Raw genomic sequence first — 27,599 nt, 5'->3', positions numbered from 1 at the left:
AAGAATAAAACAAACTATGTACACATAAAAGGCCAATGGCCAGTCCGAAGTGCCAAAGGCACAAATGGCACCTTGTAAAGCACGAACTTGACTCCCGACTGCAAAATGACCTCCACATGGCATGGGCATCATGGGGGTAGGCAGGCACCTCAGGGATTAGAGGCAGAGGGTAGGGGGGTTTGGGCTTGGGTTTAGGGGGGTCTTTGGGCTTGGGTTTGGGATGGGGCTCCTTGGGCTTGGGTTTGGGAGGGGGGTCTTTGGGCCTGGGTTTGGGAGGGGGGTCTTTGGGCCTGGGTGTGGGAGGGGTAGACTTCTTGGCAGGGAGAGGGGCATGGGCACTAGCAAGGTGGGGAGGGGAGGACTTGGAGGTGGACGGGCCGGACTTTGGGAAGATTGGAGTGAAGAAGAACGCTTGGGGGTATCACGGGGTGGGAGAGGTGTAGGGAAAAAGCAAAACTCTGAGAGGAAATTTCTTTTTGACACACGGCAGTCATGGCAAAAGGGTTTAGGAGTGGAGGGAGAGGGAGTGGTAGTAAGATGTCTTGGTTTGGATGTCTTGGGTGCAAGTGTGTGTGTGAAATGCGTGTGGGTGCTGGGTGTCTGTTGGGTGGGTGAGTGTGGGCCTTTAGGTGTATTGGGAGGAGGCAAGGAGAAGGTGCAGGTAGATGCCATGCTGGATGAGTGATTGTCTTTTGGGATGGTGTCTGAAGGTATGGTAGATGTGCTGCATGTGGGGGTGTTGGTGGTTGTGGTGGGTGCAGATGTGGTGACTGGGGTAGATGTCTGCAGGTCTGATATTGTGGTGACTGTGGGTAAGACAGGTGTTGTGGCTGGATCCGCAAATGATGGTATGGTGGCTGCCTGTGTGTCAGGTGTGGTGTCTGTGAATGTAAGGGGTTGTGGGGGAGACAGTGCAGGGAGTGGATGTTGGTGTGTCTGCAGGTGGGTGTTCTTTGTGTGCATGCCGGTGCTGGGTTTTGTGGTGCTTGTGCTTGTCAGTGCAAACCTTGTCTGTTGAGGTGGATACATGCCTGTGTGTATGTGTGCTTTGGATGGGTTTGGGGAGAGGGGCTTGGGATTGGGAAAGAGGTAGCCAGGGCACCATGAATGCCTTGCAGGAATGTATTGCTCTGTTGGACTTGAGCTGTCAGTCCCTGGATGGCATTCACGATGGTGGACTGACCCACAGAGATGGACCTCAGGAGGTCAACAGCCTCCTCACTGAGGTCAGAAGGGCTGACTGGGTGAGTGGGCATGGGCAACTGGGTTGGGAGCTACAGGGAGGGCGGTGGTAGTAAGGAGGGTGGCGGACAATGATGGTGCTGAGGTGGTCCCAGATGGGTCCGCCACTGCCAGGGAGTGTCCGGTGGAGGAGGATCCAAAGAAGAGATGGTAGATCTGGTCTCCCCCTTGACACTCCCCTCGCCCTCTGTCCCATTGGGTCCCTCGGCCTCACTGGTTCCAGCTTCCTGGGTCCCATGGGCTGCTGCTTCCCCACTAGCCTGTGCCCCTTCTTCTTCACCTAACGATGCTGATGCTCACAAATAGAGACAGGGAGGGAGAGACAGGGAGAAAGATAGGGTGAAAATGGGTTAACATATAGCTCTCATACACACTGGTTAACAAGCACATCTGTGACAACACTTATCCGCATAGGCCATCGCAGGTGCCATTATACATTACCTACATCATGTAACAACATGTCCCTACTACCCACACCTGTATTGCAAACCTCAGTCTTACATCAATACCTAAGTAGGACAAGCACAACAGGAGTCATCCACATGATGCCTACCAAAGCCATTTCAGCTGGTACAGCATGCCCTGGATGCAGAATAAACTGTATGCCTGAAAACACCTCATACCTCACCATGCCCCTATCAGCCATTGGATGTTCATCTGACTGAACAAAACTCTACTGGCCACTACTGTAACAACACATGATCAGACCATGCCCTCTGAAACATCCATAACACTGAAGACAACTCCACTCACAGTCATTATGTGACAGGCCAAACACTGCACAGTGATGCCAATATGGAAATCAACACTGATTTGGCCATTACAAGTCAGACACCCAAACTGTTGACATCTGATTTGTAAAATGAGAGTCTGTGGTATAGGCATTAGAATAGTCTGACCCAATCACAGAGCCAGATTAGCAGACACCAAACACATATATATCACAAATGATCATATTGCTAAGTGCATCTGAAAAGCTCCATATAGCACATATGACACATCCATACTCAATCACTGAGTGCAGTGTCACACCAGATGTACTTCAAGAACACACATATTACATCATGGTCCACTTACAATGCAACCACACATACAGTCACACCTGTCAGACTGTGCAACATGACAACTTCATCCTCAAACGCCAATCCAGATATGACAATACATGTCACAGAGGTCAGACAACACACATCCCAGACGGTAAATGTCAGGATGCATTAGGCACAAATGGACCAGCACCACTGCTTGTACACAATTTACACACCCCACTGCTACACGAGCCAGCCAGGGGAGACTAAAAGCAATATTAGAATCACATCTATATGCCATGTGACATGCAATAGGCCAGCCTCTCCTATTCTGCCACTTCAGCTTGGGCAAGGCAAGCAGAAAAGTCCCAGTCCATCAGATGTACCCCCAATTTACCATTAGGACATGATGTAGGCAGTAACTCTACAATGTAGCACATCAATTGCTAGGCCACTGTCCTACATCCCATATACATACCATGCTGACATACATAAGACCTGTCAAAACACCTACCAGCTCAAGTGCCATTCTATTGGTTTAATGGTAAAATCCCCACAAGTATTGCACCTAGTAATCCATAATGTCTCCAACCAGACCTCATCAATTGTAGATGTAGCAGTTTTCTAGTTTGCCTATCTTCAAGTACCCTACAGTCAGCAGATCACCTATATATGACAATACAGCTATCAAATCAATGATCCAGTCCCATGAAGGCCATATCTGAAGTGCAACTTTGATGGCAGCCACACATTCATTTAAAAAACATTACCAACACATGATGTATTTAGCCCCAATGATAAAACTAGAGTCACACAGTGGCATATACAGGTATGCTACACAGATGGGTGTGGACTTACACCTCAGAGCCACAAATGCAGATGGATGGAGCTGGTCATACTCAATGCTTAGAGTGGTCCAAATACAGACATCCTTTGCATAGGCAGGATGGTCTCACACATGTGGCAATTTCATATGAGCATTTCCACATTCCAGACATGGAGAGGCATTTTAATGGGAGATGTACATCCACTTACAGTAATGCATGCCAACCCATCTACAATCTATACTCAGCCAGGGTGCATAATACCCATTCCCAATAGGCGATACACAGGATGTCATTACAACCATGTCACTTTGCCTGCAAGGAGGCACAATCTAACTTTTGAGCCCAGCCAAGTGCTAGGATGCAGTCTGTACTCACCCCCTTGTGGCTGCTGTGCTGCCCTCAAATGCCCATCCACCTCAGGGTAGGCCACTGCCACAATGCGGGCCATTAGGCAGGGTCAGGGTCCGACAGGCACCTCTCCATCATTCGGAGGACATCTCCAGCTGGGCCTCCGCGGTCTTTCGGGCCCAGCGTCTCAGGTCCTCCCACCGCTTTCTGCAGTGGGTGCCTCTGCCGACTGTGGACTCCCAGGGTCCACACTTGCTTGGCGATGGCACATCAGATCCCTTTCTTCTGACAGGCATTCACCTGCATGGATGACACAGAAGGAAGCAGAAAATCAGGTACACATGCCCCATACCAACAGCAGTGGACAATACTCATCTGACTCAGCAAGTGCCCACACATACCCTTACTCTCAGCTCATATGCCTCTACTCCATGTCCCCTGCATGCATGTCCTTCCTACCCAGTACACTTACCCCTTGCACCATCAGACACATCCCTATCACACATGTCTATGGCACTGTGCTTCTAGGTTGGCTCCCACTGCCCCCTCATCTAGGACCCAAATCCAAATGTTGTCCCATTTTGACCTAATTCCAGGTCCATGCATTTAAGGAGTGTATTTTGTTCTTGGGTTTGCAAATGTGACAAACTTCTCTTTGTTTCTGTCTTCTCTGTCTTGGTATCTGCCTCCAATGTTCTGGTGCCAATGGAATAAAAATCATGTCTTATCGTATCTATCTTTGTCCCCATCCCTGTCTTCAAGTTCATTATATTTTGAAGCACTGCAGCTTTTTTTATTTCCATTAACTCCTTTTTAAAAGGAATGAGTCTTGACATCAAATCATCTTTTCTGAAAGCAATGTTGGGTTGCTCGAGGTGCTTGATGTGGACATGCACTGGAAGGCTAAGCAGACCTTAAGTTTAGTGGAGGAGGAGAAATAGCGGAACACTTTTCTTTGAACCTGTTTCTTAGGTGGCATGGGGCAGCAGCTTATACCAACATAGATTGCAAATCTTAGGCTTTGATGTCGATAACCCATCAGGATCTCTTTGGCTAATACATGCAGTTTCTGAAAAAAAGATGATCCCAGAGCATGGCAGCTTGGGAGTCACCAGGCTCACTTTCTAGAATGTAACTTAGCCCAAGGACAGTACACTCACAACCTTAGATGTCTCGTACATTACCTCTGCTACAGTTGCATCCTCCAATTAATGCTTGTACCATTGGTAACAAGTGCCCTGACTGCTAGGCCGACTCTTCCAGGAGGTTGTTAAAGTGAAATGCCCCTTAAAGGATGTTCCGCTCATTCACCGATGGAAAGGGTGGATCCCTCCACTTTCTGTTATCCGTGCATATTTTCTGCGGGCCCTGGATCATGGGCCCACGATGCAGTCACACACAGGATCTCTTCACTCTCTCACAGCTCATCACTCTAGTTCACTCGTACCTCCTCCCCTTCTATTGGTGAGGAGCCTTTTGTGTTGCTAATGTTGCCCTAAGTGGGAAGGGTATGCCCAGACGTGGGTCCCTTGCTCACTGTGCCACTGGAATCAAGCTAGCCTGGCTGAAGAAGGGTGATACCCTGAAACCAGTCCCAGGATGCTTGTTTCCGGTCCAGGGAGGACCTGGCCTGGCAGTTCGGGCTGGACTGTTCCCATGAAGAACAGGGTCAAGACTGATTTGCATATGGCCTGGTCCAAACTGGGGTGGCATGGTGAGCAAAAGAACGATGGATTAAACCGAGATCTGTGACTGGGGGTGAGTGTTTGCATTGTCAGCACTCCGTCCATCATCCTTTTGTGTTGCTAATGTTGCCCTAAGTGGGAAAGGTATGCCTAGACGTGGGTCCCTTGCTCACTGTGCCACTGGAATCAAGCTAGCCTGGCTGAAGAAGAGTGATACCCTGAAACCGGTCCCAGGACGCTTGTTTCCGGTCCAGGGAGGACCTGGCCTGGCAGTTCAGGCTGGACTGTTCCCATGAAGAACAGGGTCAAGGCTGATTTGCATATGGCTGGGTCCAAACTGGGGTGGCATGGTGAGCAAAAGAACGATGGATTAAACCCAGAACTGTGACTGGGGGTAAGTGTTTGCATTGTCAGCACTCCTTCCATCATCCTTTTGTGTTGCTAATGGAGCCTGATCTATTACCTGACATACACAATCCCTATGCCATCCCTCCCGCAGTGCAAGTCCTGTCAGTGCTACACTTTCTTGCCACTGGGTCCTTTCAGAATACAGTGGGCTTGACAGCAGGGTTGTCACAGCCCATGTTCATTCTTGTGTTGAAGGATGTACTGTGTGCTTTATTGAAACACGTGGACAGATACATCAGGTTCCCCCAACATGGAGATTTGGCCTATGTGAAGGCAGACTTCTATGATGTGGGACACATCCCTCATGTGATAGGGGCCATAGATGGCAACCATCCATATAGCCTTGCTCCCTCCCACTGCCAATGAACAGGTGTACAGGAACAGGAAGGACTACCAATCGATCAATGTCCCTGAAAGCCAGGTTAAGGTGCCTGGATGTGTCTGGAGGTGCCCTCCTCTACACTCCCAAAAAGGTGTGCCAGATCATAGTTGCCTGCTGCATGCACCACACGCTTGCCCTGAGATGCCAGATACTATTGCTAGCTGATGATGAGGAGGCAGCTGGACCAGTGGCTGGTGATGCAGACATGGAAGCAATGAGGAGGCAGATGAGGATGATGCAGCTGACTTTAGAACTGAGCTCATCACTCAGTACTTCCAGTGACATACATTTATGCTGACTGTGTATTTGCAAGTCATGGGTATCCACATTGATTGCTGACAATGGTCCTCCTGATTAGTTTCATCAATAGTGTTGTAATGTGTTCCTTTCCCTATGTGTGTGTTGGGGGAGGTGAGTGCTTGAATGTAAGGTGCTGAGTTTACATGTATCTTATCTAACATGTGTGCTCACTGCAGGTTGCTAAGTTCACATCTCCTATGGACAGACCTGTGTTGATCTATGTGTCCTGCAGTCTCCTGTCCTCATGTTATTCCACCCCCTGACTGTGCTCTATAAATCAGTGCCTCTGCTACCTATGGCTTGAGGCATTCATGCTCATTAGTCATTGGTGCCTGGATACAGAATGGAGTTTTGCACATGACAGATAGCATTTACTGTGTATTGTCATGTATCTCCTGTGACTGGGGAAGCAGAAATACTGTTTTGCCCTGCTTCGGTGGTAATCTACTCTTGCAGGACAACTGTGCTCTGCATATGTACCTTGTGTTGCACTATGCCTTCTATCCTGATGTAACTCTGTGTCATGGTCTTGTTTGCAGGTGGACAAGTGAATTCACAGTAGTGTGTACCTGGACTGGTGATTTCCTTACATATGCACTGGGACATATCTGTTGTACTGTGTCTCCTGCAGAGGATGCCTCTTTCTGCTGTCCATTAAATTTCCTGATGGTTTGGGGGGGTATACCCACATCACATTTTGCTGACAAAACATTTGTACATGTTCAAATAAAGACGCATATGCAGTTGGTGTGATCAGTAGTGTTTATTGGGCATACAGGGGATATGTGAACAAACATTCTATAGTGCATATAGTGAAAAACAGGTGATGAGTGGGGCCATGGCAGTTGTAATCATCAGAGTAGGTGGCACATCTGAAGGTAGCACAGGTCCAGTATCCAAGGGTCATGGGAAAATGGAGTAATGTCATTGAAAAGTCAACAAGGTGTTTCAGTGGCACACAAGTGAAAGAAATCAGGAGAGTTCACTTCCTAGCAGTGGGTTTGTCCTGGCATTTGCTCCAGCCGGATGTCTGGGTGGACGTCCACTTTTGCAGAAGAGTTCATCAGCTACAGAAGGAGGGGTGCCAGAGCCCTATGGTTGCCCTGGCAGGGCCTCCATTCCACTAGGTACGGCAGATGTGGATGGCTCAGTTGTTATGTGGCTAGTGAAATGAGCCTGCTGGTGGGTGGCGGAAGCATGCAGGATGGTGGTGAGGTCCCTGAGCACCCCTGCAATGGAGGATATGGTGGCATTGTGGGCCTTCCACTGCTGAATGACCTCCTGGTGGTATTGCCTCAGCAGCCTTTGGTTTTCCCCCAACATGGTAAAGATCGGGCCCATCCCGTCCTGGGATTTTTGGTATGCTTCCAGGACTTGGGAGATGATTTCCTGGTCAGTTGAGTCCCTTTGGGGCCCCATCCTCTGGCCCACAGGTTCCGCCCCATGTCCCCTGCCCCCCAGTGCCTATACCCCTGGCACGGTGTGCCCACTCCCAGTGTCACCAGGGCCATCATTGTCTTGGGTGTGAGGGGTCCACTCAGGTCCCTGTACTGTGGGGCACACAATTGATTGAACTGTCCTTGGGACACAGGTTTGGGGACAAAGGGTTGGCTGTGCTGTTGATGCCACAGGTTGAGGGTCATGGTTGATGAAATCGTCAGGGAAGAATCACAACCGTTTGGAGCACAGGTCCAGCAAACATCCATAGCCAGGTTATGGCAGAGAATTGTTGACAGGGGAGTGGGAGTGTTTGGTTGTGTGTGGAAGTGAGAGCACGGGGAGTAGCAGGGAAAACAGTAAGGACAGACAAACTTGGAGGCAGGAAAACAGTAGGTGGGAGTCAAAGTAGACAAGGCAGCTGCGGTCAAGGTAGTGATGGCAGCAGTTAAAGATTGAAGGTGCCCAGAGTCTCTCTCTCAGAGCATCTGAACCTGTCCCATTAAGTACTGGATGTTCGGAGAGATCGCTCTCTGAGCATCTAGTTCATTGAGGCCAACCAAAGGGACAGGCTGAGAAGGAAGTTAACGGGAGTCACAAGAGGGGAGTGGCATGTCAGGTACAGTTGTTGACTCCACTTGTGGTTTTGTAGATGGGCATTGGCGGAAGAAGTACTTGCAGGAGGTGCAGCTGGAGGCCTCCATGGAATAATGCCCTAAAGAGTTAGGGAGGGGCTGGGGACAGGTCCATATAGTGTTGGGGTGCTTCTCAAGTTACATCACTTCAACATGTTCTTCTTGTAGGCCAGGAGGAGAACCTATATCTTTGTACGTGTGGCTGGTTATGTCTACTATCAATTCCCTACCCCCTGGCCTCCCTAGGAACCTGTTCAGCCTCCACCCACAGTCTTTTGGTTGTTGAGTGGGCAATACTCCGTGTGGGAGAACTACCGCTGCTGGTGGTTGGTTCCTCCTCCTCCTTACTAGTGGTGTCAATCGGACAGGCCTGCCTCTGAGTTTTGCAGCCCGGTCCTGCTCTGATTTTCTTGGTCAGCCAGGTCTACTGAAAAGGAAAACAAAAAACAAATATATGTAGTATCCAAATAAAAGAATCAAGTTTACATATTGATGACTTAGCAGTTGCTTGACTAAACTAATGAATATCCTCTGCAGCCATATGTAAATGATGTGAATTAGATGTTACTTTAACTAACTAATTCAAAATAAAGATAAGAAAAGACATATTGCAAGTTGGTTGAGTGTTTTTAACAGAGTTTAGAAATTTTATTTTTAACAAATGATCCAAGGGAAACCCAGCATATAAAACTGGATACAGGCATTGTTTCGCTCAGAAAAAGGATTTCAAGAGTACACTACAAAGCAAAGTTCTTGAATAAATTGCATCACATTCTTCATAAAACGTGTACACTTACTAATCCATCGACAGTATGTATTGTATGAAGTAATGTAACGTTACACAATGTCAGCCTTTACAATATTACAAACAATCAGTAGTCAGTCAGGGAAAACATAACCAACAGAAAACATGCTTGTTAGGACATAGTAACATCACAAAATTTCACACTGACAATAAACATTATAAACATGCGTAAAAAGAAGAAGTTTGCATAGCCTCAATGTTTAAAAGGTCCTTCCTTGAGCAGTTATGCCTGTCCCTCTATTTTTGTAGAAAACTTGCACTTGTAATCCTATTGTACCCATAAGTGAATGAGGACTACAATTCCCAGAATTCTTAGAAAAAAACAGAACTGAACAAAATAGTCATGCATTGACGTAGGAAACCTGCCAGCTGTGACACAGGTTATGCTAAAACATCTCTGACAACAGACTGGCCAACCACATAAAGCCATGGCACAACTAGCAGATCAAGAGAAAAAAAGAATTGACTAGCCAATCACACATCACACACCTGCCTACCTTTACCTCTCCTTAGGACAACACCCTGGAACCCCGGATTTGAACGTTGTTGAGGGTTCAGAGCCATGTGTAAGCCTTGTTGTATTGCAAAGCTGTGCAAGAAAAACGAGGCTACAATTATCTTGCATACAGCTTTAAGGGGAGTACACCAGCAACCCCATGTTCGGTCAAGACATCTGAATCGTGACTTAAGGAGACTAAAAGTGTGTTCCATAATGGCTCATCTACAAGTGTATGCCCATTGTTCCTCCACTGAGATACTGTGGCTACATGTCTGTTATGTGTGAGTGTATGGGGAGACAAAGCATAAGCAGCATCACTTACGGGGAAAAATAAATTACATAAATATTGGCCTCTGTTGTATTTGCAGTATGCTACGTATGTCTACCTACATGCAGTGTGTGTTCGGGTCATATATATACTGCTTGAGCTGTAGTCATTTTGTAATATTGTGGAAAATCACACACAAATATTAAGACTAGCCCTTATGTGAGGGAGTACTTACCAAGAAGCAACATGTCACAAAACTCATCAGCAATCAAACGATATGCAAGACGTGACCACTGGAAACCAAAGGTGTTGTGCGTGCTGCCAGGATACACAGCATATGATGCACAGACAACCTGAATGTTGATTGAATGTCAACGGTGTCAGTTGCTGAAAGATGAGCTGTTTGGTGAGGGTGCTGATGTGCAACATAGGTGCAATCAATAGCACGTACCATGAGAGTTGTGAGAAAGGCCTTGCACATCAATAGCAACCCTTTGCCTTCCCAGCAGTGACTATTGATTAATGAAACTCGGGTCCTGACGCAAGCATCAGGAATCGCTTGCCTATGACATGCCTACAATGTCACAGGACACCCTCTGGAAAGATTCAGTGCCAAACAAATGGAGAGCACTAGTAACGTTGCATAGGCTGGGATAGCTTGGGAGTGGAATGAATCTCAATTCAGCTGCTGCTCCCACTCACAAACCATGTCCATGATTACATCAGGCGGAAACAGAATCTGCAAATCACATCTTGGGGGACATCTAAAAGATAATAATCTTTTGCCTAAACCCCTCTCTCTTCTCCTCCTCCTCACATCATTCCTCTGCAAAAGAATGGACAAACCCATAAACACTTTCAGCAACATAGTGAAAGCAAGGAAACAGTTTGTTTGTGATTGTTTTTTATGTATTCAGCCTGGATGTGATTGGCTGTTGGTACAATCAGATTTTAGTGGAGAGGGGTGAGGGGTCTTCAAACACTTTCATTCACATTGCGTGGGAAGTGTTTCAAACAAAGATATATGAGCTCTGAATTTAGCTCTTTACTGATCCATGAGCATTATCATTTGAACAGATTAGGAAAAAAAGTTGCTCAATAATAATTTTGGACAGAGAGTCGTACAATAATTAGAAAATAAAACATTATAATATTTTTTTACAAATGGAAAATACACAATTACTTTACCATTTAGTTTATTGGATTATATCTAGAAACACCCATTGAAAACAAATTAAAAACAATATCGGTAACCAATATAGTCATTCTAATCACGTTTAAGGCCATCATTTGGATGTTAAGCTTTACAACCAAAAAAACATGCTGCCTTTATTCAATATGTAGGTTGTTGCAGCACCACCGTACTACCATATAGGGGCTTAGAACACTGCATATTGCTATTTTGCCTAGCAGTAACTATGTAAGTGCTGTGCATAAATCTAAATGTTGGTATTCTTTTGTGCTTGATGGGCCTCTCTTGATCCCTCCAAGCTTCTCCTTAGACACCTCCTTACTAATCCTTATTCTTCTCACATTTAGTAATAAGTTTGCCCCTTTTTCCCACCACTCCACTGTGTCGCACACTCAGTTCAGTTCAGTTCAGTTCATAATCTTTATTCGGCTATACCAACAGTAAGCCATAATAGCACATCATAAAATACCATGATAAAAAAAAAACAGTAGGACATGTATCAATAAAGCTCATAAAAATGATTGGAAATTTTAAATTTTAAATTTTAATTCATAAAATAAATAAAATGCAATCGATACTCTAAACACATTTTTAAAGTGCAATAAGGCTTTTCCTAACATGAATTGATTTTACTCATTTACTACTAGAATCGATTCTTACATGTGCGTAACTTTGGCAGTTGGGGTAGAGAACGTTGCACATAAAAAGATACAACAGGCTGAACTGTATGTGCTGTTCACTCTCTGCAAAGCTTCCGTCTCTTAGCAGAGTAGTTTGCTGAAGGCTGTCTGAGAAGTGGCAGGCATCAAACCTATGGCCTGCTGAGTGGTGCCTGTTGCAAAGAATGCTATTGCTGCCAGCATTTCCAGGAAGCGAGTATGGCTGTGGATTCCTAAGTTGGGCTCCAGAGTATACATACTGATGAACATATGTTTTTAGGGTGCATATATCGAGCCTGTATTTCCTCTGAATCTCAAACAGATTCATGTATACGAGTTCCAGCCTTACTTTCTTAATCCTGGATCTCATTCTACATTACTGCACCATTAGAGGCCTTAGAACATTCTCATGCTGCATCGTGTTTTGTAGCAGAACATGATCTGGCATTGCTTAATACTGTATAGTGCCCTAGCACTGTTGCATCCATGGTGGTGTACTGCACAGTGGAAATGAGAGCTGCTGCAATCAACCTGTCAGACCTTCACCTATCCAAGATTACTTGTATAGGTCTGGTCCTGTGTGCAGGCTTGCGTGATTTTATTTTTTAAACTCAAACAATGCATCTACTGTGCTTTTTTACAGTGATGTATGAGTCATTTTTTTGCATTGCATTACTTTACAGCTTTTCTTTCATACCCTACACTTTCAGCAACTTTTTGAAGGGCTATTTAAAAGGTGGCATTTTCCACTGGTGCTCTTACTTGGAATTTGGTTTTATTTACAAAATTCATTATTTTTCACATTTGGTAAATATCATATCCTGTAAATATCACGTGTGATAAAAATTTCTCATGTAATAAATAGTGCACGTTTAGCATGTGACGTACGTGAGAAGTATGCAGTATTTGACATGTGACAGGTGTTGTAGATTAGAGAGCTTCTCCAGTCTTTTAATCTTGTTGGATTAGATATGGCCTACTACCCTTCCAGTTCATCGAGCGGTCAGTGAAGGTCTGTGTGCCCATGTGAGGGTACCTGACTGTACCGTGAAACAAATAACACTGGAGACTGGCATAAACAAGCTGGCGAGTTCCTCCCGCACTTCTCCCTTTTATCCCTAACAAAGTCCACCTTGTTAGAAGGGAGTGCACCAACTACTCCACCTGCTTACTTTTCGGACCATGTCAAGTCATATCCAATGGGGCCTTTAAGCTGGCACCACCGCGGGACCACCGGCGTGGGAGAAGGTGCAAGAGCGCAGTACAATGGATGTGCCTACTGAGGCATTCTCCAAAGGTGCAAACTGAAAAAAGTTTTATATATATAAACATTTTAGCTAAACATAGCAAGAGGACTCAGACGGTTAAGTGCAAGAGATGCTACTAGCAGTTATCATTGTGACTAAACCTGTAAAACGCTCAAACACATCACCGTCAAGATGAATTTAATAAGAAAGGGACGTTTCTGGATACAAAATGTTGAGAATCTTGCATGAAACAATTTGATGGTGGCACTGAATTAATTTGCAAATTGTGTTACCTTGAGACTGGCAACATGCTACAACATCCAGTTTTACCGTGGCACATGTACATTCTGATTAAGGAACCAAAAACGTTTAAAATTCAATTTATTGCCCGACACTATTCTGGGAAAGGCCTGGCCCTGTGATTAAAAAGTTGAGCGGATTGAGGAGAGGTGGGCAAGTAAGGAATAAGCTTAGATGGGTGGGCAAAACGGAGAGGGTGGAGATCTGAGGAGGAAGATGCACACGGAGAAGAGAGCAAGAAAACACACGCACTGCGAGGGAGTGCTGAAAAGAAAAAGGAAACAGTTGTATTTTCACCCCTGCCAAAGGTAAGTGTGCATCACTGTCCAGGGGAGGGAAAAGAACGTCCCAGAATACTTGGGGTGCAGGTAAAGGAGTTTCTCTGAGGGGGAAAATATTTTATCCTCAGAGGAAACCAAAAATGCGCATTTGCACTGGGTCTCCTGTTCCCCATCTGAAGAATTCTTCGCAATGGAGAACTCCGCACATCAAAGATAGGTCGATGGTGAGACTATTTTCATGCCCTTCCCAGGAATATGCATGGAAACCTGCACCTAGATTATCTTCCCATGGGGATTCATTAGAATGCCCCTGAGCCTTAGAAAGCAGTAAATCTACACTCTAACATAGGTGTAAATCTGTGAGTGCAGATTTATTCTTTATTTTTCCAAATTGGGCCAATTGCGTTCTAAATATTGTTTAAAAATAATGCCCCATTTCAATTAATAATAAGAAATCTACACCCAAAGGGTGAAATTTTTTTAAACCACTTTTCTAAACAAAAATCTTCTGTCAGATGATACGAGCAGTAAAGCGCAATATCTACAGAGATGTGCCACTGTTCTGCTCTCTCCCCAGGGCACTCAGGCTGCCAGCATCACAGACACACCTTTGCACCTTTGTGCAAGGTACATATGTGATGTACTGTCAGGGTACCCATTGCTCATCATTGGTGCTAGGTCTAGTGCAGGGGTCTCCAAAGGATATCTAGGGAGTTACTGGTAGCTCGCCAGTACCCTGAAAGTATCTCGCTGAAGTGAAGTCTAAAAGAGTATACAATTTAGCCACCTTGAAGAAGGCAGACCTACACACCTCTGGGCCATTAGAGAGGCAGCCACACCAGTGTCGGGGTCACGTGCTTACACACAAATATACACTGTGACAGTGTGAGAGACTTGCAACATGACCACTTTGCTCTAAATTTAGCAGTCGCATGCTTATTTGCCACTTTCCAAGACCCACTCTTAACAGACACACAATGTGTGGGAAAAACACAAGATGTTCTTGAAGTGTTATTACTCCAAGTGAAAAAGGTATACTGCTAGAACAATTTGTATTTGAGAAGGTGATATGCTGATGTTTCAAAATTCAAACCCTATTTAAAGCTGCTCTCTAAATGGTAACCCATGGTGCGTTTGGGCGATTTAAAGTTGATAGTATTTCCTTTATGACAGGGACACTTGTTGCTGTGCTGGTATTCCATTAATCACGTGAAGGCATTTTAAACTCATAAAGCTTTTACCAACATTGATGTTGATAACCCTAACTTACTCGTTGGGGTGGTCTGTATTTTAGCAAAATATCAAGTTTTAAATATTGGTGTGTCAAAATATTGCATCCAGTAGTAACAATCACAACATCATGTAAGTATAATTTTATTTACATTCTGAACTCCACATCTATTTATCTTGGTACATTTTTAAATATCATTTTACAAGGTGTCGTCACTATTGTGGTCCTATCTGATGGGGTCACTACTGCAACAATGATTATTGAAAGAAGTAGCTCTCATTATAGGAAAGGTTGGAGACCCCTGCTCAAGTGTAAGAAATTGGGTTACAGGCTGAGAGGGGTGAAATTCTTCTCAAGCAGCAATCGCACTTCTTCTCCGGGAGAATTTGCAAGCAAACCCTAAACTAATCTGTGCTAAACCCTCGAGTAGCTTGGCACAGAGTAGTCAGGCTTAACTCAGAGGCAATGAATAAAGTATTTGTGCAACATTTCAAACAGTAACACAGTGAAAACACGCCACAAGAGGGACCCCACAACAGAATTAGAAACTAGAGTAGATTTTAATATATAAAATAAGACCAAATTGACAAAAATCCAATTAGTAGAACCTGAGATATTCAATTTTAAAAATGTTAGTGACAACAGTACCAAAAGGCATAAAGCTCCAACTGTGGCAAGTTCAGACAGACCACGATGGAGCACTTCCTGGCCACGTCAAAAATGAGTTGCGCAGCCAAGTGTGAATCAGTTTTGAGATGCGGTGAGGTTGTGGTACGAAGTCTTGTACTAACATCGAGGAACCCAGCGACCAGGGCTTGTGATGGGAAGTCCGGAGTCGAGGATGCACCATGCAGGCGGGGTGATGCTTTGGTTTTAAGGAGCTGCAAAGCAGCCATGTGGCATCCGGCGTCATAGTCGAGGCTGCAGTCGAAGAGGCATGTGAGGGCCTGCATCGAGGATGCATTGCACAGTGACGGTTCCAATGCAGTGACAAGATGCAATGTAATACATGTCTTTGCAGCGGGTCTCATCTACGCAGTAGCAGTGATAAATCAATTCTTCTTGCGGTTGTGCCGCGTAACAGAGGAGATGCGTCATTTCCACTGGATCCACAGATGGTCCGAGACTGGGGTGGCACCACTAGGCAGGGCAGGTTCACAGGTGGCAGAGTCCAGGTGCAGGTGCAAGGTTGTTAGAAGCTTGTTATGTCTTTGAGGCTTTAGATCATGAGGCCAGTCAACTAGCCCTTCGAGTCACTCTGGGTTTTGGGTTCAAGCGATGCAGGTCCAGTCCTTCTTACCCAAACAAGAGGGCAGCAGGTCAGCACAGGAAAGCAACACACAGCAAGGTAATAGTCCAGCAGGGCAGCAGTCTGGCAGAGTGGCAGTCCCTCAGAACCTCAGCGTCCTTCTTCGTGGCAGAGTATCCACAGGTCCAGAAGTGTACTTAAGTGGCAGTGTCTAAGGTCTAATATTTATATCAAGCTGTGTCTTTGATGTGGGGGAGAAACTTCCAGAGGTTTTCCTTAGAAATCCAGAGGCATCCTACCCTCCCTGTCCTGGTTCCAGACTCACCACAGGGGGTCTGCAGTCCTTTTTGTGGAGGCAGGACAAATCCTATTAAAGTGTAATTGGGGCTGTGCCCAGCTCCTCCCTCCCATCCTGCCAGTGATGCTCTATCCACACACATCTAAGCTACTTATTGTGTGTGGCTGTCTAGGAGGAATACAAAAAGCTCAACTGGTAGCTACACCCAATCATATGACCAAGGTATAGGCCACAGGCACTAAATTGGTAATTAAAAATCTGACTTCACCATCAGTTAGGATTCTTCATTACAATTCCAAAGACACCAAACATGAAGGGGTTACCTGGTCCTATCTGGAAATGACAGCTTAATAAGTGTAATGAAGTAACTCCAATATTATCATAGGGTAGAGGTAGGTCATGCAGTAGTAAAAAACAAATTTAAGAGTTTCTCACTACTGGGACATGTAAAACTTAAAGGTACATGTCCCATTTATGTATATACTCTGCACCCTGCCCTCTGAGCTGCCCTACCTTAGGGGGGACATATATAATAAAAAAGGAAGGTGTATGCTGGACAAAGGGTTTACTTTGCCAGGTCAAAATGGCAGGTTAAAACTGCACACTCTGGCTGCAATGGCAGGTTTGAGACATGTTGGAAGGGCTACTTAATTGGGTGCCACCATCAGTGCTGCAGGCCCACTAGTAGCATTTAATATTTAGACCCTAGGCACATGTAGTGCCACTTTACTAGGGACTAACAAATAAATTAAATATGACACTTAGGGATTAGCCAATGCTACCATGATATAAGGAGCGAGCAGATGCACTTTAGAACTGATTAGCAGTGGTAATGTGTATAAAGTCCTATGGCCAACAAAAATGAGATCAGCAAAAAGAGAAAAGGAAGGCAAAAAGTTTGAGGGAAGACCACCTTAAGGCTGACAGATCTAACATATGTCCCCCCAGCTGAAAGTGGGGAGAACTACTGAACCCCTTGGGAGTTATCACTGCTGAGACAGAAGAACCTGAACAGACCATAAGTGTTGGCGTGGTCTGTTCCAGGATGGCAATGCACTATAAAGTCCATTCCCTGTAGGGAGATGGACCACTTTAGCAATTTGGGATGTTCTCCCCTCATTTGCATGAGCCACCTGAGGGGCCTGTGGTCTGTTTGAACCCAAAGGTGAGTCCCAAATGGGTATGGTCTCAGCTTCTTCAGTGCCAAGACCACAGCAAAGGCCTCCATTTTAATCACACATCACCTCTGTTCCTGTAGAAGTATCCTCCTGCTAATGAAGGCTACCAGTTGGTCTAGGCCCCCCTTGTTTAACTGTGATGAGATAGCCCCATGCCATGCTCTGAAGTGCCTGTCTGTACTGGTTCTATACACATGGCTTCCTTGAGGACATCAAAGGCATTCTGTCAGGCCTCTGTCCAGATCACCTTTCTGGGTTGATTCTTTGAAGTCAGCTTAGTTAAGGGGGCAACAATGACGCTATGTCCCTTAACAAACCTCCTATAGTTTCCTATGAGGCCCAAGAAGGCCCTCAATGAGTCTGTGTTTTAGGGGGTTGCCAGGCCAGGATAATTTCAATCTTGGCCTGAGGGTTTTGCACCTTGTCCTCGCCCACCATGTGGCCCACATACACCATGGAACCCTGCCCTATCTGGAACATATTGGCCTTGATAGTTAGGCCCTCCTTCTGCTGGGCCTGAAGCACCTCTTGGAGTTGGTACTGATGTTCCTCCCAGATGGAGCTGTACACAGCTATGCTGTTTAGGTAGACAGAACTGAATGCCTGCTGCCCAGCTAGGACTCTGCCAATAATTGAAAGGTGGCAGGGGCATTCTTTAAGCTAAAGTGCATCACCCTAAATTGGATGTAGCCCTCTGGGGTCGAGAATGCAGACTTCTCTTTCACCCCTTCAGTCAGGGCAACCTGATTTAGATCAAAGGTATTGAGGAACTTGGCAGCACTCAGCCTGTCTATGAGTTAATCAGCTCTGGGGATGGGGTGTGTGTCAGTCTTCATGATGGAATTGAGTCCCCTGTAGTCCACACAGAACATAAGTTCTACACTGGTGCCCGGTGGGGCAACCTTGCGTACCAGCACAACATGGCTGGACCAGGAACTGTTAGAGGGCTCAATCACCCCTAATACCAGTATCTTGGAGACCTCCTACTTGATACTGGCCCTCACTTTGTCTGACAACCTGTACATTTTAATATGAACAGGTGGACTGTCTCCATTGACAATGTCCTGGGCGCACAGGTGTGTGGGTCCAGGGGTGAGGGAGAATAGAGATCGGAACTGACCCAGTAACTGGCAACCTTCACTCTGCTGTTTAAGGTTTGGAGTAGGTTTGGAGGTTGGCACATTCTACTGACTCATCAGGATCCTAAGCAGACAGGTCTTCTCCTCTTCCACCCCCTCATCTGTCATAAGTAGCATACTGGCTTGAAACCTGTCAAAATGTAGTTTAAGGTGGGTCACGTGACGCCCCTTTAGGGGATTTCAAGTGGTCTTGAGATCCATCAGGGAGGTGGACTCCCCCTTCCGCTCTTTCACGTCATATGGGCTTGAATAGTTCTCCTGTGCTCCACAGGCTCCATGACCCACACTTTCTGGCCAGGCTGAAAGCTCCACCAGAGTGGCCTTCTGGTCATACCAGGGTTTCATAAGTTCTTGACTGATCTCAATATTACTTTTTGTCTTCCTCCAAAAGCAGTGCATTTGGTTGCAGAGGGCCAGCATGTAGCTGATCACATCCTGAGGTGGTTTTTGGGGAGCTTGCTTCCATCCCTCTCGGACAAGGCTAAGAGGTCTCCTAACACGAAGGCCATAGAGGAGTTCGAAGGGGTTCAACCCAACACCCTTCAGTGACACCATCACAAAGGGAAAAATAAGTCATGCAGGAGGACGTCCCACTTACATCTTATGGGCTCAGGTTCGCTCATAATCGTAAATCTCTCCACAAGACTGTTTGTTTGGGGGTGATAGGGTGTAAAGAACTTACTAGTTACCCTGCAGTCATCCCACAAGGACTTAATGTATGCTGACATAAAGTTAGTGCCTCTGTCAGACACCAATGTTTTGGAGAACCCCACACATGTAAATATCCCTATCATGGATCTGGCCACCAGAGGTGCAGTTACTGACCTTAGAGGGATGGCCTCTGGGTAGCAAGTGGCATGGTCCATCAAGGCCAGGATGAACATGTTGCCTAAAGCTGTCTTGGGGTACAAGGGTTCACTAATGTCGATGTCAACCCTCTCAAAGGGAGTGCCAACAACAGTTAATTGGTTCAGGGCAGCTTTAAGCTTTTTCCCTGACTTCCCACATGCCCAGCAGGTGGGAAAGGACCTGCAGAACGTATCTTATGCCATCTTCTTCTGGGGCCAATAGAAGTGGGCAACAAGCTTGGCAAAGGTCTTGCCGTCTCAGATGTCCTACAAGGAGAATGTCATGAGCCAACCCCATTTGGAAAGGTCCTGTAACACTGGGTGACCACCAGCACACAGGCTGCCCCAGGTCCAGGAACTTTAGGCTGACTATATAGGAGGTTGTTTTCCCAACACATAAAGTGATCTCCAGTGGTTTCACCTGCTGTCTGGGCCTCAGCTTGCTGCCTCAAGCCCTCTAGAGTGGGGTACCCTTTCTGTGCTTTGTAGAATTCCTCCCCAGTGGGCCTACCCTCAATTTGTCAATCAGCAAGTTCAGACAGGTCACCCAGAGTGGCAATGTTCTCCTGGGTTGGCTCGGGGGCCTCCACCTCTGGTGTCTTGTCAACCTAGACTGGGAGAACTTCAAGGGCTGTTTTCTCACATCCCTTGCCTCTACCCTTCTTGGCAGCTGTACGGACCATTGTTCCAGGCTCCAGACACCCTTGACTCGGCTCCTCTGCAGCCATGGGCCTTGGGGTCATACAGACCCATTCAGGCAATCTCAACGTCTCAAAATGTGATCTGAGCTCTACCTCCCTCCAGATAGTGTGCTCTAGGTCATTGCCTAACAGACAATCTACAGGCATGGCAGCACTCACAGCTACTTTTAGAGAACCTATGAACACCCCCCACTCAAAGGTAACCAGAGGCCTCAGTAGATGATTCTCACAGTTGTTTGCAACTATGACTTGGTGGAATGTGTTAAGAAGGACTTGCTCTGAGGACAACAGATGATGGCTCACAGTAGTTATGCTGGCTCCTGTGTCTCACAAAGTCTGCACCCATCACACATTGATGGTGATCCACTGCCTGTACTTAGAAGTATTGGAAGGCACATATGCTTTTGTCACCATCTCCTTATCCCCCAGGGACACTAGGGTCACCTCTGTCTGCTCCCCAAAGATAACTGGGACTACCTCCTCCCCGAGCGCTGCACTCACCATCCTAGGTTTCTGCCCACTGGTGTGGGGCTGTGCCCTCTTGGGACATTTTGAGTCTTCCTTGGAGTGCCGTTATTTGTAACATTCAGTGCACAGGGGGACAACCTTTCTTTCTGTTTGTCAAAGAATTCCTTTTTCTTGCCTTCAGACTGGGGCTGATTACCACTGTTCCCTTGGGAATTATTTTGGGGTCCCTTTGAGAACTCTTAACTTTTAAGTTTTTCTCCCCCTATTTCTTATGCTGGGACCTCTGAAAACCCTTTTGGGAGCCTGCAGTTGCCATTTTTGACACTCTGGTGCTGACCCATTGGTCCGCCTCCTCAGCAAGCTTGCTGGGGTCACTCACCTTGCTGTCCAGTAGGTGCGGATGCAGTTCTTTAAAATAGATATTGAGCATGTGCTCCCTGAGACTCAAGTTATACATCCCAACAAAGTCATTAACCTTGTTGCCCCTCACCCAGCCCTTCAGTGCCTTGCTAGAGTTGTACAGGAAATCCACCCAAGACGGATTGGGGAGTTTGTGGTTGTCCCTGAACCTTTGTCAATACTTTTGGGGGGTTAATCCAAATGTAGCTAATAGGATGGTATTCATGAGGGCGTATCTACTTTGGTCCTCTACTTCTAGGGTCAGAAGAGTGTCCCTCCCTAATGAAGGCATATGCTTCCACAGACCACCCCCCCTCTCAGTGCTCGTGTGGTATCTTATGAACTCTCAGGGTCACCTCATAAGTGAAAACGATGTATCAATGTCATCCCCCACCACATAACTGGGTACCATGTCTTTGGGGCTCCAGACCGTCTTATCGCTTTCAGACACTGAGGTAATGCTGCCACCATTGCTGGAATCGGCTTTTTTGCCCATTAGTTCCAGCTCTCTTTAATGCCCCTTTCAGGAGCCAAAAGCTCCAAAGCAAGTTTGCAAAGCAATTTCATCCATCCTGGTCCTGATCTTTTGCAATTGAAACTCTCTCTCTACCTTCCTGGCCACCAGTTCCCCTGGGGACAGGCCATGTGATGAAGCACTACTTTCTGGTCTGGCAGAGAGTTCCTCCCCTTCCTTTGGAGACTGCATGGCAGGGCTGATGCCCAGATCCTGATCCTGCTCTTCTTCATTATCCCCACCGTTTTGTTCCTCTCTAGTTGTCAGTGACTGGCAGACCTCCCACCAGGCCCTGAGAGCTTTCTGCAGCTCCATTGTTTTGGCTCACTCTTGGTGGAGGGGTCCCCTTTCCTGGCAGATCTACTTGAGCTCAACCACAGTGAACCTTTCTGGGTGGCACAGCTCAAAATCCATCACTGCAAGTATGGTCATGGACAGCAAGGTAGCAAGGAAAGTAGATTTGGATAAACAAAAAGCCAATGAGGGGGAATTTAAACAATTGAAATGGTCTTAGACTATTTATGTGGGGTGGAAGTATGACAAAAATTACCATAAGGCACTGCACAAACACCAGTTTAAATCCTTACCACTGAATACCAGTGTAAGAAATTGGGTTACTTGTTGAGGGGGAAGTAACCCTTCTCAAGCAGCAACCATAAATCTTCTCAGGGTAAAGTCACACGCAAACCCTAAATTAACTTGTGCTCAACCCTCAGGAAGTTTGGCAGGGAACGCTCAGGCTTAACTCAGAGGCAATGTGTAAAGTATTTGTGCAACACTTCAAACAGTAACATAGTGAAAACACACCATAAAAGGAGCTCACAACAGAGTTTCAAAAATAGAGTAGTTTTTAATAAATAAAACAAGACCACAATAACAACATTTTAGTAGAACCGGAGATATACAATTTTAAAGATTTCAATGAAAATAACACCAACTGTGGATATCTGGTTGCACTGGACCAGGACACAGTCACAAGTTCAGTCCAATTGCAATGGAGCCCGAGCCAGCTACAGGAACACAGTTAGGGCAGCTAAACAGAGTACTTTCAATCCTGGTGTGCGGAGATGTGCAAGCATCAGAGTCAAAGATGCATTGTGCAGCCAAAGTGGTGCTTCAGGTCCGAGATGCAACGTGGCTGCAATGTGAGATGCTGCTTCATTGTTGAGGATCCCATTGACTAGAGCTAACAAAGTGAAGTCCGGGGTCTGTTGTGCAGTTGAAGTGCTGCATCAGTTCTGAGGAGCTGCAAGGCTGTGATGTGGACTCCAGCATCATCAGCAAGCGATGCGAGGGCCTGCAATGAGGATGCATTGTGTAGCAGCAGTTTTGAAGCGGCTATGGGCTGCGGCAGTGATGCAAATCTTTGCGATGGATTAGATTTAACAGGAGCGGTGATGCATTGATTCTGCAATGGGTAGCACCGTACAACAGATGAGGTGCATTGGCTCTGTTGGATCCACAGAGGCTAGCAGAGCACCTTAAGATCTTTCAAGCGTCCATGAAGGGGGTGGTATCACTTGGCAGGGTAGACTCAGAGATGGTAGAGCCCTAGTGCTTGGGTCGATGTTATTGCAGTCTTCTGTCCCTGGGGCTCAAGTCAGGAGCCCTTGGAGTCACTGTGGGGTTCTGGGATCAACAGATGCAGGTCCAGTCCTTCTCATTCAGGCAAGAGGGAAGGAGGCAGCAGGTTAGCACAGCAGGGAAATAGTCCTTTGGATCAATAGTCCAACTGAGTAACAGTCCTTTCAGAAGCATAACAGCCCTTCTTCCTGACAGAGTTGCACATGTCCAAAACTGTACTAAACCACAGGTGCTTGACGTCTAATATTTACACCTGCTATCCTTTCTCTAGAAGGCGGGAGATGCTTCTAGAGGCTTCACTTTGAAGTCCCCAGGCACCATGCCTTCCCCCTTCTGGCTCCAGTCTAACTAATGCAGCCCTTTGTGTGGAAGCAGGACACAACCTATTCAAGTGTAAGTAGAGCTTTGCTCAGTTCAGCCCTCCCGTCCTGGCAGTGATGGCCCAACCAGGCACACCTGAGCTCTCTATTGTGTGGCTGTCTAGGAGGAATACACAAAGCCCAACTGTCAGCTATAAGGATGCATGTCACCCAGGGACAGGCTACTGCCACTAAACAGCTAAGGCAGGATAATGCCAACTTTTTAAAAATGGTGCTTCAAAATTGTGATTTAAAATCAGACTTTACCATGAAAGAGGATTTTTCCTTACAATTCCAAAGACACCAAACATGAATGGGTACCTGCTTTTATTTGGAAATTACAGCTTATTAAATGTAACAAAGTAACTTCAGTGTTATCCTGTGGGAAGGGAAGGCCTTGCAGTAGTGAAAAACGAATATGAGTTTTTAACTACCAGTACATGTAAAAATTACATTTACAAGTCCTACTCTTCAAATACATTGCACCCTGCTCTGTTGGCTGTTTAGGACCTACACTAGGGGTGACATGTGTATTAAAAAAGGTGGTTTGGGCTTGGCAAAAGGTATATTTTGCTAGGTCAAAATGGCAGTTTAAAACTGCACACAGGCTGCAATGGTAGGCCTGAGACAAGTTTAAAGGGCTTCTTAAGTGGGTGGCGCAAAGAAAGATGCAGTCTCACTTTTATCATTTAATTTGCCACTTTAATAGGGACCTATAAGTAAATTAAATATGCCACTTGGGCATAAACCAAAAGTTTGGGGGAAGACTACCTTAAAGCTCACAGGTCTGTTCTGTCTTTGGAAAAACAAAACCAAGATTGCTTTGTTCCTTTCCGGTCCAGGTTTACATGGCAGAACACAAACAGGAAACAAATGCAACAATTGTGTCACTTTTGCTTCAATAAATAAGGCACGTCCCTTGACACTGCTTCCACTGATCACAGTTATGCCTAGTGGTTTCCTGGTGGCTGATCCGGCTTTGAATTCGCTATTAGGGAAGATTTAAAAGATGTTCAGTAATCCATGTTGGCTGAACTCTCATAGAATAGAATTAGTCCATTATAGCATATGGGAGGTGTGCTACAGACACGAACATAAAGTTATGTTTTAAAACTCTATTGAACAGTTATGGTTTTAGAATTTAACTTTTCATCAGTCTCTCTAATTTGTATTGTTACAGAATTCTAATATCTTCATAAAATAATATTTATTTTTGAGAATAAAATAAGACAGTAAAAGTTGCATTTGGAATCCTGCACATGACTACGTGTTTGCAAGGCACTTCAGTGGGCATCTGCAGTTTAAAAACCAATGCCTCAAGCAGTATATTCGGATTCTAAAGCAAGCAGCTGTGACTAATTTGGGGCCTTATGTTTGTACAGTTCATTCAGTAAAAGTGATTGCAATTTGCACACTGAATTTTATCAAATGCGTTGGGTTGTTTTAGAACTGAAATATGTTCAAACACGTTGGTTCACAAAATTCCGATTCGTTGGTGGTCACAATATGACCTACCACATTAATATGCATAAGGTTGGGCATAAATTGAGAAGTAATACTAATCACTGCCATCAACAGACCATGTCTGTTATTGCTTTTTAAAAAAACAATCTGTTTTGTTAAACACAGCCTGCCCATGGGCCACTGCCTACTCCTACAAAATGTTTTTATAACACTGACAAAGGGGAAGGGGTCCCAAAGAGACCCCTTCTGGTTTGCAAATGGGCTTTGAGGTGTCGTTAACCTATCAATGATTTGTGACAGCAATTGCTGTTGCAAACCATTGATACATACCATTTAAATCTCAAATTGAAAGGGACACCCTAAACACACAACCTTCAATTTACAATTCAATATGTATGTGCAAACTTAATTTGCAATTCTGTAACAAGTTACCGAATCACAATTTGGGTTTTGAACATACCCAAAACCCACTTTGCAGTTGTGAAGGCTGCGTTTTTGCAGATTAGAGCATTTGCGACTGCAAAATAGATTTGAACAAATAAGGCCCTTAGATCTCAATATACAGTGGACTAAATTACGATAAAATTCCCCCCTGAAAATACAATTCTAGTACACAGGAAAACTAAAGTATAAAATCATAAAATGCATGAAATAAAGATCAGTTACTCGCCACTGATTACCTATTTGTAGATTGAAAGCTTTAAAGTGAACCGATTAATTTTAGATCTCTATAACTTGGAAACCAAAGTGCTTCAATCTTCATTTGCTATCAACATTTGGCAAATACCCAAAAGCATCAATCAGTACAGAAAGTAATACTACAGAAGTACATGCATAGGGAACATGTGCATTTTTACCTAAATATTCCCATTTTAGCTGTTCTTGTGCTATTCAAATCACCGAGGCATGTAACAGTACGAAAAACAGCAAAACGGTACTCAAAGAGTACTGCTTTACATATACCAAAATTCCTTTGTGAATGCCCCCACCATGTTTACACATTTAGAAAGACTCCTTCAGATAAATTCCGGGTGGATGCTTTACAAAAACATAACAAACAATAGCAGAACGATATCTACCTCACTTTCACCCTTCACGGGTTAGAAATGTACATTTTCCATTGTTTTTCCAAGCAAGTAATCTACACATTTGATCTACAAATGAGAGATGCAGTCAGACTCTGTGAGCATTTACTTTCTCCATGTGAACTTTTTCCATCCGAGATAATCCTGGTTTTTGCTTTCATGATTCCATCTTCTTGGGTACACGTGATCTTGCTTGAGGACTGGAAGTGAACATGTTCCAGGTGAGGTCTGAAAAGCACTTCAGACATCAATCCAAACAACTTTCATCATGTAATTATGATCCCTGTCAGGAGAAGACATGAGCCTTTCCAGCCTGACTGAAAGCAGTTGAAGCACCAGAGTCAGTGTTCCTTAAGCAAACACACTTAAGGGGAGGATTAGCTATATCATCAACCGACGAGCTTAAACAAAAAAAAATAACTATGTGTCTCTTTCTCTGACAACCTTGGGCTGCTTCCAAGCATACATTTAATAAAAATAATAGGCATCCAAAAACAACAAAACAGTAAGTCAACAATAAGACCATTCACCTACAACCTGGGTCACTGACCTGAGCCACACCATGATGTGGCAGGTCACAAGATTGTTAAATAAGTTGGCTTACAAGATCCAGGTTCTTCATCCTTCTAGCCTCAGTTGACTTTTGAGAAAGAGCTGGAAACAAAAAACCTTTATTGCAAAGCATCATTGAATACTCCACTTTGCTATACTACAAGAACAGAAAACACCTATCCAGTGAAGGTAGCACAACAACACAGAACTGTACTTGCTGCAGTAACCAACACACTAGCACCATTTATGCTCCTGCACATAAATGTGATCAGGCACCACTTACAATGGCGTACCTGGAAACCTGAAGAACAGAACACAGGACTAAGCAATCCTACACTAAAGGAAAAGGCAAAAGATTTGATGCCATCAAATGGGAGCTTACAGAATGAGGCAGGAAATACACCACCACAAGACCAATGTACAGTCACCAACCAATTCAACTGAGTAAATATCAACACATCAGCACTTAAAACCTACATTCACTACATATGTAACATTGACAATATCAAGCATTGCTAATCATGCCAATCACTCTGATCTAAAAATCCGCTTCCAGGAACTGAATGGTCCTTTACAAATTCCTCCAATTCATTCACTGAGCCATATACCTTCAGACAAATAATGCAAAATAGATCACTCATTGCACCAAATGCTGGTGCACCAGACACGTCCCTTTCGATCCATTATAATCAAGAGCGGTGAAGAACTGAGCATATACATTACACAGTAACAGCTGCTTCAGTCAATCACCAGTAAAAGGAAGAACCCGAAGCCCAACTTCTAAAAATGCCCATGCTTGATGTAAGATGAAGCAGCCACCTAAGGCCACTCTTAAATATTTTGCTCTATATTAAAATAGTGGGAACTGTGGACACCGCTGCACTTGCAAAGCACATAGACACTCCCAACTGATTGTAAGATTGACAGATGTCCTTACCAGAACAAGGGACAGATACAGCCTTACTGGAAGTACAACCTCAGCTGTTTTTC

This window comes from Pleurodeles waltl, chromosome 4_1, assembly GCF_031143425.1.
Source record: "Pleurodeles waltl isolate 20211129_DDA chromosome 4_1, aPleWal1.hap1.20221129, whole genome shotgun sequence".
NCBI lineage: Eukaryota > Metazoa > Chordata > Amphibia > Caudata > Salamandridae > Pleurodeles > Pleurodeles waltl.
This window is presented reverse-complemented; position numbering follows the sequence as displayed.